The sequence below is a fragment of the Pollachius pollachius genome (assembly GCF_949987615.1).
Source record: "Pollachius pollachius genome assembly, chromosome: 8".
NCBI classification, from domain to species: Eukaryota; Metazoa; Chordata; class Actinopteri; order Gadiformes; family Gadidae; genus Pollachius; species Pollachius pollachius.
Genome location: NC_136941.1, coordinates 2742773 through 2755621, shown reverse-complemented (window position 1 = coordinate 2755621; position 12849 = coordinate 2742773). Strand labels below are relative to the sequence as shown.

The following is a 12849-nucleotide window of genomic DNA, read 5'->3' as shown; positions in this document are numbered from 1 at the left end:
GCGCATGCGTGCGCCTGCGTGTGTATTATGTGTGATATGTGTGTTCTGTGTGCGTGTATAAGTGTACATGCGTGGGTGTGTTATGTGTGTATGCTTGTGTATGTTATGTACGTGTGTGTATATGTGTGTGTGCACCTGCATGTGCATGTGTGTGTGTGTGTGTGTGTGCATGTGTGCGCCTGCGTGTGTATTATGTGTGATATGTGTGTTCTGTGTGCGTGTATAAGTGTACATGCGTGGGTGTGTTATGTGTGTATGCTTGTGTATGTTATGTATGTGTGTGTATATGTGTGTGTGCACCTGCATGTGCATGTGTGTGTGTGTGTGTGTGTGCATGTGTGCACCTGTGTGTGTATTATGTGTGTTATGTGTGTATATGTATATAGGCGTGTGTGTGTTATGTGTGTATGCCTGTTTATGTTATGTATGTGTTTACTTGTGTGTGCGTGTGTATGTTTGTGTTTGTGTGTATGTGTGTATATGTGCACATGCGTGTGTGTGTTATGTGTGTGTGTGCGTGTATGTGTGTGTGCATGCGCCTGTTTGTGTGTTAGTGTGTGTGTGTTATGTGTGCATATGCGTGATGTGTGTGTGTGTGTGTGTGTGTGTGTGTGTGTGTGTGTGTGTGTGTGTGCGTGTGTGCGTGTGTGCGTGTGTGTGCGTGTGTGTGCGCGTGTGCAGCAATGCACCACATCAGGCCTGGCCCTCAGTGACATATTTGGATGACTGGGCAGTTGTCACAAAAACAGGAAGAGGTGGGCGGAGCCTAATAGAGGGGGCTTGTTGGGATTCAACCAATGATGTGAGTGGGCTCGTCTCTCTGCCTCCTCCCATCTCTCTCAGACTGCTGTGCTCTCTTTAACGCCCTCTCCCTTTGTCTCTGCCGCTCTCCTCCCTCCCTGACTTTCTGTCTCGCTCACTCGCTTTGCTGCACTCTATGCCTCTCCCTGTCTCTCTCTGCCTGTCTCTCCTCCCCCTCTATCTCTCCCTGTCTCTCTCTCTCTCCCTCCCTCTCTATGTCCCTGTCTCTCTCTCCCTCCCTCTCTTCCTCTGCCTGACACTCTCTGCCTGTCTCTGTCTCTCTCTCCATGTTTCTCTCTGCCTGTCTCTCTTCCTCTTCCTGTCTCCCTTTGCCTGTCTCTCTGTCTCTCTCTGCCTCCCTCTCCATGTCCCTGTCTCTCTAGCTCCCTCTCTCTCTCTCTCTCCCAGAAAGGGAGTGTGGATGGGTGGCATCTGAGGACAAGAGGAGAGAATGAAAAATTAATTTGCTTTGATTTACAATACAAATAGAAGGCCAACTGATTTCCTTGAGAAGGATTTTGAGCGAAGATAACAGATAGGGAGAGAAACGTTGCCATACCCCAACACTTAACAAACACTTCAATGCTGAACTGCTTTCATCATTCAGCTCTTTTCAAAGAGAGTGTGCACACAAGCGCACACACACAAACACTCACACGCACACACACACACACACCATAACGTGTGCGTCCAAGTTCCCCTCATCAGTCGGATTAAACCCCAGTCAGAGTTACTGGGGGCTGGACGTCCAGCCAACCCTCAACATTAGTTCCAGCCCCAGCTCTTCTTCACTGGCGCGCTTGGCTCCAGACACGTGGGGTCAGGACCCCAGTCACGACTGCCTGACACGGGTCTGGGGAGGATTGGACATATTCAGCGATTGATATTTGATTCAAACGCCCGACGATCCGTCTCCTGGAAGCCAGCAGACGCTGGCTTCAAGGAGACGGATCGCCGCGTTCTAATGCTCGGTGAAAGAGGAAACCTTAACAAGTCATCCCTTCCTGCCTGGCGATGCGCACACTTTTCTCAGGACGCTGATGTCACGGGCAGACCGCGGCGGTGATGTCGAGACCGTTTGTGCCGAGGCAGACTCACAAACAACGCTTATTAAAGTCGGGGGTCACGACGACGAGCAGAAACAGGGACACGTGCCAGCGGTGGTTTAGAAGCGTGGTACTAGCACTGAGAGAGAACTCGGCGGAATCCCTCTCGGCTCCGCAGTCCCACGTTGGCTAATAGATTGTAGGAGTGGGGATCTCTTGGCACCTCACGATTCGATTAGATTCCGATTATGAGGTCAACGATTCGATTCTAAAGCGATTATCGATGCATTTCGATGAAACAATTTTTTTAATGTACATTTCCAATGCGTGATTTTCAAAATTATATGTATACTTCTGAGTTTGCTACTCAGACTTTGGTAATCACTTCCTACTTTTGTGATGGTCATTAAAGACGTCAACAGATGAATTAACTTATCTAATATTTTATAAGAGAGAAAGCTTTTGTCACAAATATGACTTTCTATGAACAATCCAATAATCAATGCAACAACACAATACGGAAGTATGCAAAAAAATAGGTTTCAGTTTTATTTTCTTTCTAATCATTCTTTTCTATGTCATTAAAGAAAAAGCTGCTCTTGAATTAGAAGGAGTTCTTGCGTCTGGCTGTGAGTTTGCGTGCCCGTATGTGTAGGCTGAATCACAATTGTGTTAAGACAAATTAGATTGACCAATACACACTGAAGATAAATTAAATAATTTTAAAATGACTAAAATCATCCCTCTCTGGCGAACAGAATGTTGCAGCAGGCGAACAAATTAAAAAAAAATAATACTAATAATAATCTTTTAATTCCGATTATTAATTTATCTGCATCGAGACGGAATCTTTCCAGGGAGAATCGCGATGCATCGAAGAATTGATTATTTTTCCCACCCCTACCAGATTGGGCGGGAAATCTGGCCCAATCTGGCAACACTGATCGGCTAGCGTCTCCGTGTGTGCTGCCTGACTGAAGGATCTTTATGGTCCCACGTTCCCCCAACGCAATGACCACGCAGACGCTTTGACACCATCGCGAACGTTTATGGCTCTGCTTCGGGTTTTAGTCAGCGGACCAGTCAACACCCTTGCTGCTGCGTCGCCTCAACGGGAGGTTCGGATTTTTGGGAGGCGCACGTCAGGCCCTTGCCTTGGACGCAAGGAGAGTCCGCAAGGACGGAAGGGGTCCATAACCCCCTTGAGTTGCTTGATCGTGGAACCATAAAAAGCCCTTCAGGCGTTTGCTAAGGCGGGTAACCGTACTGTTTCAAATAGCCCTCATGTTTCCCTGGGCGGCGGGCTCGTTTCCCAGAAGATCCGGGGTCAGGACGTAGCGCTGACACCTCAGTCTCCGAAGAGAAACGATTGGTTCGAAACCAGGCGTTGCCGTGACAACCGCTAATAGAACCATTTTCAGGGACGGAACAGAATGAAGGTTATTGTGAGGGCCGTGCGGATATTGTTAGGATGTGATCGGGATCACGGAAACGATCGGTGATGTGGTTTCAGCATGGAAGAGGAGATAAAACACTCTCATAACCACGTTGTTTGAAGAAGTCCTCTCGGTTTCCTTTCCCATCTGGTATTAATAAAGTACATCTTATCACAGCGTCTCACCAGGAAGAATGTTAAAAATCCATCATGTTAAAATTTAATTTCGCTACGGGTTTTCAACAGGCAAACAGTAAAAATATCCCTTCAGCAAAACAACACATTTGTTTCGACCGTCAAACCAACCGTTTCCACCCTTCCTGTGTGAAACGGATGAACCACTGAAAGGGCGCGCAGCCAGCGAACGATGTACAGCCAGGTCTGGGCTCCCCTGGTCCTGTCTCAGCGCTCCCAGAAGGGGACCCTGAATCAGCCATGAAGACGTTCTACGTATAACCGACTTACTGACGGTGGGGCATGGCTATACGACCCGTCCTGATGCGCAGGCTGCTGCCATGTCATGTCCACAGATAATTCACCGTCGTGTCCGCAGACAGAGGCAGCGGACTCCGAAGGGTTTATAGATCGGTTACGACCTCGTCCCAGGGCTCATTCAATAACAGCAGGCTCAACGGGTTGGAAAACGTGCTTCTGGGGGCCTTTGAACACTGAGGAACATGTTCTAGAATCTGGATGCGACACAGTAGACGGTGGTGGTAAGTGGAGTGTCCTCCACTAACAGGGTACAGACGGAGCAGGAAGTGGCTCATTGTCGAAGGACGGGGTTAATGGAGAAGGTTCATTGTTGGGAGAGCAGCGCGGTTTTTCGGCACTGCGCCGTTTCGAGGAAAAGCTGTCAGGAGAGTCCTTGTGGTTGAATAGGATTTACAGCGAGAAGGAGGGGGATGTCTGCGATCACAACGCCGACGCACGAGACGAAGACGAACCACACGAGGACGGGTCAGGGCTCCGTCTGAAGCGTTACAAACACTTTTAAACGGCCGGACCACAAACAAGAGGAACCAGCGGATCTCGTTCGGCTCGTTGTACGCTTGCTCGTATTCCAAACAAAGTCCTCCGGTCGGAGCTCCAAACACGACGTTCCTAAACAAGTTCCAGAGCCACAGCGGGGAGGAGGGGGGCGGGCGGCGGACCACCACTGGCCTGGACGACGTCTTGTTTATCCAGAAGCCCCCCCCCCCCCCCCCCCCCCCAACACATCAACCTGAATGTCACTGTTGTCGTAGAGACGACTCCACGCGGAACCCATCAGACCACTTTATGTGCCCGGTGTTTATTTGACTTCACAACAACCTCCTAGTGCGGCGTTTTTTACGGCCGTTCCAGCGGCTCCCAGTCCTTCGCCACTGACCCTCCCAGCTCCTCGTGTTCCCCGTCAGAAAGGTGCCGTATAAATAAAGATTAACCGCCTTCCTTGCAAACTGTAAGGAGAGGAGTGAAAAGGGGAGGGGGGCTTCCGATTGGGCGATACAGGATGTTACCGTGGTAACCGTGGGATGAGGCCGAGGTAGAGGGGGGAGCCACTAGGTTCGCTCGTTTCCTGTTCCCGCTGCTGCCCACGTGCCTTTGGGCGTGCTGACCCCACCACGGCCACGTAGGGGCCAGCAGACAGACCACAGGCCAGAGGTCAAGGTGGGTACCCATAAAGAGTCAACCCTGAACCCCCCCCCCCCCGATCAAAAATATACTTAAATCCTCCTGTGCCTTCACACGTCGTCATGACAACCAGAACACCTCCACCTGGGAGCCCGTCTCCGTCCCCCCTGGGAACAACGCGGGGGGCTTTCTCCTGCCGCCCACGCGGCGTCGTCCGCGCTTCCGATTTAATTAAAGTTTCTCCGTTTCCCTCAAAAAAATCCCAAATCCCACGCTGAAGTCGGGGTACACCTCGATACCCAGCGCACGCAATTCCTGACCGGGACTCCCCCCGGTTGCTACGGCGACTCGTCCCAGAACCGGGTGGGGGGGGGGGGGGGGTACCAGGGGACATGTGCTCTGAGGCGGGCTGGTGGACACGCCTTCTGGGGGCTCCTGGCATCTGGTGTTACTTAGTAACCTGCCTGGGCCTCCTCCTCCTCTCCTCACTACTCCTTTCCTTTCTTTTCTTCCACCACCTCCTCCTCCAGATTCCACAGCCCCCTCCCTACTTCTCCTCCTCCTCCTCCTCCTCCCAGTAGAATGTAGCAGAGGTGAGCATCTCTTTACAGAATAGTGGAAACACACATGCAAACATTCACACTCAAAACACACACACACGCCTGCCCTGCACACACTCATACCCAAACACACACACACACACACACACACACACACTTCTGTGGTCATGTGGTCCCCATGCTGCTCGGCAGGGGGGGGAAGGGGGGGGGGGCTTCATTACATATTTTCAGAATAAAAGACCCCCATTCACACCATTACGAGAGGCCATTAGGATTAGGAGCGCCTGGGGAGAGTCTCTGGGAGTTCTGCTGGGAAGGGCCAGGAGCTGGGACACACTGGGAGGGCGTGGCACTGTGGGCGTTGTCACTGAGAGTGTGTTGTTGTGTCCCTGTGTGCGCTGTCAGTGAGTGTGTTGTTGTGGCACTGAGAGGGGGACACCGTTTCCCTGTGTCTGTTGTGTTTGCGTTTGTTGTTGTGTCCCTTTGTGTGTTGACACTTAGAGTGTGTTTTTGGGTCACTTAGAGTGTGTCACTGTGTGTTGTGTCTATGTGTGCTGTTGTGTCACCGTGAGTGTGTTGTTGTGTCACTGAGAGTGTGTTGTTGTGTCCCTGATTGTGTTGTGGGTCACCGAGAGTGTGTTGTTGTGCCCCTCTGAGTGGTTTGTTGTGTCCCCTTGAGTGTGTTGTCATGTCCCTGAGTGTTCCCTCACTGAGAGTGTGTTGTTGTGTCACTGGGAGTGTGTTGATGTGTCACTGGGAGTGTGTTGATGTGTCACTGGGAGTGTGCTGTTGCGTGTTGTTGTCTGTTTGTGTACAACCTGTGTTCTGGTCCAACAAGCTGTTCTCAGCGGGTCCACAAACACAACACTACAGAGAGAGCCACACCCTCCAGCCTCACGCACACACAGAGCTGACGCTTAAGTCACTGTCCAGCGGGGGCCCCCAGCAAGGACGTGTTCACTAGGGCCACATAACCCAGTACCTCTGGGCCGGGACCCCAGCAGTCCCACCAGCAGACCACCTCCCAGGTCAGGACTTTACCAGAATTAAGTACACAACTGTACTGTAGTTACTCTACTATACTTGAGTACGTACTTTACTATACTTACTTTATTATACTTAACCTGTGCTTTATTATACCTAAGTACATTACTCTACTTCCTGTACTTAACTATACTTATGCATATTAACTATACTTAAGTACAGTACTTTACTATACTCAAGTACATGACCGTACTCTACTAAACTTGAGTACATCACTTTAATGTGCAATCCCTATTTCGAGAGAGAAGAGATTTAGATGAAATTAGAATTTCAGATTGTACTTTGTGTAATGACCCGTTAGGTACAGTTACAAAGACAACAACAACAACAACTAGATCATCTAACGAACCGCTAGGTACAGTTACAAAGAAAACAACAACAACAACTAGATCTGGACCAATTAGGTACAGTTACAAAAAAAACAATAACTAGATCAGATAACAACCCGTTTGCTACAGTTACAAAGAAAACATCAACAACAACAACTAGTTCAGCTGCTACTGAGGGCAGATTCAGACTTGGTTATAACCCAAACTAATTGCTCTGCGGAATCCAAAGTGCATTTTAAACGTTTAAACCTTTTCCAAATCATGCGTCACGGTGACCCTGAAAAGTGGTTTGTGCTTTGAATGAACATTATGAAATAATATGTGAAGACAGTAATTGAGAGAATAGGAAATAGGAGAATATAAATAGAATATAACAGAATTAAAGCCAATGGCAAGAGAAAAACGTCTAATACACATTTGGACTCAGAAACAAACATGGGGTTGATTTTCTAAAATCGAAAACTACAAACGAAGTGAACTGAGAAGAGTGGAAACAAAGCTAAACACAGATCACTTCCATCGTCGTATTATTTACGTGCATTTAGACCACAACTATTCCCTCGGTTCTGAGCCTTTTTCCTTCCCGTTATTCTCGAACATCTCTTTCTGTTATTCCGCCGACCCATGGCCAGCCCGAACAATGCTGCACATAGCGGAGTCCGTCCACACACACACACACACACACACACACACACACACACACACACACACACACACACACACACACACAAACCACGGTCTATTATTACGAGTGATAGACGGCGCTGCATCACATCGACCGACCCTCCGTGTGTGTCCGGTCTCCCTGCACACATGTGGAATGTGCAGGGGCTCAGACACACACACAACGTCCCGGAGCCCACACACCGCCCCCCCCCCCCCCCCCACAGCCGGGCGCCCCGTAACAACAGATCCACAGCGACCCGTAGCAGCGACCCGGTTCGCGGGTAGGAGTTCAGCGTGTTCTGCCCATGATCCAGTGGAAAGTAGCACTAGTCAGGCCCCTGTTTCCACCCGCCAGGGAGGGAGAAGAGAGAGAGGGTCATTACCTGGTGGGGCATAGCAAGCGTCACTGTGCGGTACGATAGCAGAGCGGGACGTCCGGAGCGGAGGGGGGGAGGGTCTCCAGGTCTCCACACGGTGTTGATAGGCGACTTGGTGGCGGGCAGCGTTTACAATTCCCCTTTGCTGAAAACTTTTTTTTTGCCTCAGCCCAAAAACTGTCAACGAAGAAGGAGAGAGAAAAAAAGAGGAGGAGAATAATTACGCAAAAGCTGACGGTCACGAGGCTTGAGGCGGGACGGGACCCCGGGACAGGACTCGAACGGAATCAAAACAGTCCCGTTAAACGACGGCCACTAAAACCCCAGCGAGCCGCGTGTCCTGCCGATTCTCCCCCCCCCCCCCCCCCCCCCCCCCCCTTGGCGTCGCAGCGACTGCGCCACGGGCCGCCCGCGCGATAACGGCATCACCGGGAGGCTGGCGGCGGGCGCGTCTTCGGTGCCAAGCGCGTGTCGAATATTGCGGCGGTGGCGCGAGGAGGGCAACAAACAGCAGCAGCCGCTGCACGTTTTTAGTCAACTCCGACAAAACCCTCCGCTCGCCTCGGCCTCACAGCACTTTCCCTGTCCGCTCGCACCAAACACCAAAGCCCCACAACACAACACAACCCCCAGCCCCCGCTCGCCCTAACGCGTTTACAAGCCGTTACGCGACGTTCCCGTGAGACAAAGAAAGAAGCGGAGATAACTTACATTAATCCACGCGGAGAGCCACGTAGTCGCGCGCCGTGAGAGCGAGCGTTCGGGTCTGTGTCTGCACAGATGGACACCGCTTCTCTCGCGCGGTCCCGCCCCGCCGCGGATTAGCAGAGGAATATCTATACATATATCATTCACCAAGACCAATCACGGCGCGCCGCCCAGCCAAGATCTCCGCTCCCATTGGCGAAAGGAGCCGTCCGTCAACGGGTGTTGCCATTGACTCTCCCACCATATAGGGGTGTGTCATGACGCAAGAGGCGCTGGGCTGGGTGTAAACACGTTTGAAAAGTTTACGTTCTGTGGGTTCAGACCCACTCACGTCACGTTGATAATAAACATAGCGTTGTTGTCATTAATGTAGACGTATCTTATTCTCGAATGAAAAATGTATATTTATATTGCGACGTAAATTACACTTGGGAGGGGGACACTCCGACTTGGGGTTGGGCTTTGTACACGCCGCCGTTTGAGAGGAGAGTTACTCGCGTTGGATTAATATTAGTGTTTCTGCGCGCGCGTGCGCGTGTGCGCGCGTGTGTGTGTGAGAGAGAGGTATGCATGTATGTGTGCGTGTGTGTGTGCCCGCATCCGCATACATACGTACGCACACAGACGCACCAGTGTTTACATAAGTGCAGCCGATGTGTTGACGGGCACATGTGCTTTAAGCTTCACTCAGACCACCAGGAATGCAAGTCGGGCCCCAAGTCTCTCAGCAGCCATACGTTAATACAACGACTAAGCCCCGCTAGGCTACCGACACTATGGGAACACTAGAGGCAGTCGGCTAAGCCCCCTACAGACACTATGGAAACACTAGGGGCATTAGACTAAGCCCCCTTCAGACACTATGGAGAATGGGGTTAATTAAAGTACAAAACTATCTTCATGCATTATTAATAGCTGTTGTATAACATCGTAACTAATCACCTGTCTGTATCCATGGAGAAACTGTGCAGTCATTTGTTTTTATTATTGTTATGGATTTCTTCATATTTTGTTTGCTTCACAAAGGGAATCATTTGGGCAATATAATAACCATAACTCCACAATATTCTAGGATGTAATAGAATAGAATGCAATGCAATACAATGAAATGTAATAAATACAATTCCGATACATCAATTGTGTGTGATTGTGTATTGTCTGTGTTTATTGTGTGTATTTATGCGTGTGTGTGTGTTTATTGTGTGTATGTGTATGCATGTGTGAGTGTTTGTGTGTGTGTGTGTGTGTTTATGTTTGTGTGTGTATGTGTATTGTGTCAGTGTATTGTGTGTGTATGTTTATAGTGTGAGTTGTGTGTATGTGTATTATGTGTGCATGTGTATTGTGTGCGCGTTGTGTTTGTTTGCTTCAAGTAGGCTATCATGTCTCCGCCCACAGTGTATTAACACAGTGGTCACCATGACAGGTCTCTCTGTCCTAACACCAATAACTCAGGACACTTCAGTACACCAGCCCCTTTTGGTTAACGGCTCCCAGCTGGAAAGGCAAACAGGAGGAGAGGGAGTCGACGGTGGGTACAGCCCCCCCCCCCTCCAGGTTAAGGTGCAGGGGGTAGGGCTTAGGGTACACGGTATAGGGTGTAGGGTGCCGGAGTAGGTTAAGGATGCAGGAGGTAGGGGTTAGGGTGCAAGAGTATGGTTAAGGATGCAGGGAGCATCCTCTTGGGTTAGATGTAAACAGTGAGAGAGGAAGAGAGAGAGAGAGAGAGATGGAAATGTAGCTAGCAATTACTGAGAATCCTGATTCGATAAGGTTATTACACTAAATCTATATAATACTTAATTATATTATAACTGATTTCATAAACTTAGTGAGCAAGCCAAAGTCTCACATGTTAACAGAAACTTGACCAAGAGTACAAAAACCATCATTCATGCTGCATTCATGCAATGATGCAATATCATGATATAAAATTGCAATGCAGCCTCTTTCTCCAACATCCTCAATCAATACACCTCCAATGTCTCTTCCTGTGCCCAGAAATCAGCACATTGAGGGTCTGATACGGCATGTCCTTCTCAATCTAATCGAATATGTTTAAATCCGTCCTTACAAAGGGGTGGGCTGTGTTCCAGCGAATAGCAGAAAATTTGATTTGCTTCAGACGAGAGCCAAAGCCAACGATGCTAAGGGCTAGCCTCGGACAACGCGTAAACCTCTTCATTCACTGTCGAAGTGAGGCCACTTATCTTTTATTAGATGGAAACCACTTGTTTTAAAAGGGCCCAATTACTGGCTCTGCAGTCACAATAGCGGCCTTCAGCCCAGGCCTCTGTCGTGTGTTCTTAGGCCCTGAGAACGCGCACCACGGGAGGGAGAGTTTCCACTGGGCAAGAGGGACTCATGAGGAAGCACCAAGCCCATCTCTGTCTGCTCGGGAAGAGAGGGGGAAACTCTCAACACGCCCCGACTGACAGACAGACGGACATCCCGGCCGCCCCAGACCAGCCGATCGGCCATAACTTCAGCGGAGGACAGAGCAACAGAGGAGGGGAGTTAATAAAGCACTCGCCACCTGGCTGTTAGCGGGGTTTGGAGTTACGGAGAGGAAGAGCGAGATGACACTTCCAGAACATTCCACTGGCTGAGGAACACCCGTCATCGTCTGACCGGCCACAGAGTCATCAGAACCCGCCGCCAAACCCGCCCATGGCTTTAGCTTCTGACGGCTTTCCCTTTATCTTTCGGACCGTGTCTCTTCCCACTTTGTCTCAATTTCTTTGTTTTATTCTTTCTTTATTTTGTTCTTTCTTTCTTTCCTTCTGTCTTTCGCTCTTTCTCTCATTCTTTTCGAAATCAAAAAGATTCATATTTATAATAATATAATAAATCATATATTTATTTATAATAATAAAATATAACATTTCACATAGATATGTTCTGTCGACTATTTCTTCATCTCTACTACCAAGAGAAGAGACGGAGAGGAGAAGAGATAGAGAAGCGATAGAGAGAGAAGAGAAGAGTAGAGATGGAGGAGAGAGGAGAGAAGAAATAGAGAGGAGATAAGAGATGGTGAAGAGAGGAGAAGAGAAGAGATTAAGAGAGTGATGGAGAAAGGATAGCCTGCATTGGAATCGGGGAGAAATAAGAGATGCAAGTCTGAAACCAGCATGTAATGCATGGTGGCTTTATGTAAGCATTTATAATTCCCTCTCACAACAAACACCTCCACTACACATACATACATACGCACGCACGCACGCACGCACACGCACACACACACACACACACACACACACACACACACACACACACACACACACACACACACAAACACCATCCCCACTTCCACCACACCACCTCTCCTCCATGTTTGGATAATTTCACTTTCTGGAGACGTTTCATTTCCTCAGGCACTGACTCGGGCACCCCAGGGGTCCTCTTCAGGAATAATAAACACAGCAAACAGCCTGACTGTACGTCACATGTTAGCAGGACCACCTGCTGTGTAATGGGGCTGTCATCACCAACGCAGCATTATGCTCTTCTTCTCTCTCTTGCTGTCCATATCAGCGCCTCTGGTCACTGGGATCCAGGTTCATGAGAGAGACCAGCAGAGGTCAGCTTGTCTCTCCTGTTCACTGGGATCCAGGAAAGGGCAGGGCCTTAAAGGATGTGCGTATGGGGGGATGGTTCCTTTAGAGGTTTTCTACATGTTCTCTGGGAAAGGTTCCATATAGGTTCTCTAGAGGTTCTCTAGAGGATTTCTAAGAGCGGTTCTCTAGATGTTCTCTAAGAGAGGTTCTCTAAAGGTTCTGGTCCTCTAAGAACGGTTCCCGAGGTGCGGTTCTCTAGAGGATCTCTAGGAGAGGTTCTCCAGAGGTTCTCTAAGAGCAGTTCTCTAGGAGTGATTCTCTAAAGGTTCTCTAAGAGCAGTTCTCTACAGGTTCTCTAGGAGCAGTTCTCTACAGGTTGTCTATGAGCGGTTCTCTAGGAGTGATTCTCTAAAGGTTCTCTAAGAGCAGTTCTCTACAGGTTCTCTAGGAGCGGTTCTCTACAGGTTCTCTACAGGTTCACTATGAGCGGTTCTCTAGGAGTAATTCTCTAAATGTTTTCTAAGAGTGGTTCTCTACAGGTTCTCTACAGGTTCTCTAAGAGCGGTTTTCTAGAGGTTCTCTACAGGTTCTCTAAAAGCGGTTTTCTACAGGTTCTCTAAGGGCGGTTCTCTACAGGTTCTCTAAGAGCGGTTCTCTGGTAGCAAGGTGTTCTGAGAAAGCAGTCTGGCCGTGCTTCAGCCGTCAG

General features: G+C 49.3%; 1 protein-coding gene across 1 annotated transcript in view; it reads right to left on the bottom strand.

The window, feature by feature from the left end:
- The window catches only part of LOC307078908 (vitamin D3 receptor A), a 60152-nt gene extending 51468 nt beyond the window's left edge, over positions 1-8684 (bottom strand). The window contains exons 1-2 of the mRNA XM_079740924.1: positions 8587-8684; positions 7882-8052 (exon numbers count right to left, since the gene is read on the bottom strand). The gene's annotated coding sequence lies outside the window, so the exon portion shown is untranslated. The remainder of the gene's footprint in view (positions 1-7881; positions 8053-8586) is intronic.
- Between the last annotated feature and the right edge of the window lie 4165 nt (positions 8685-12849).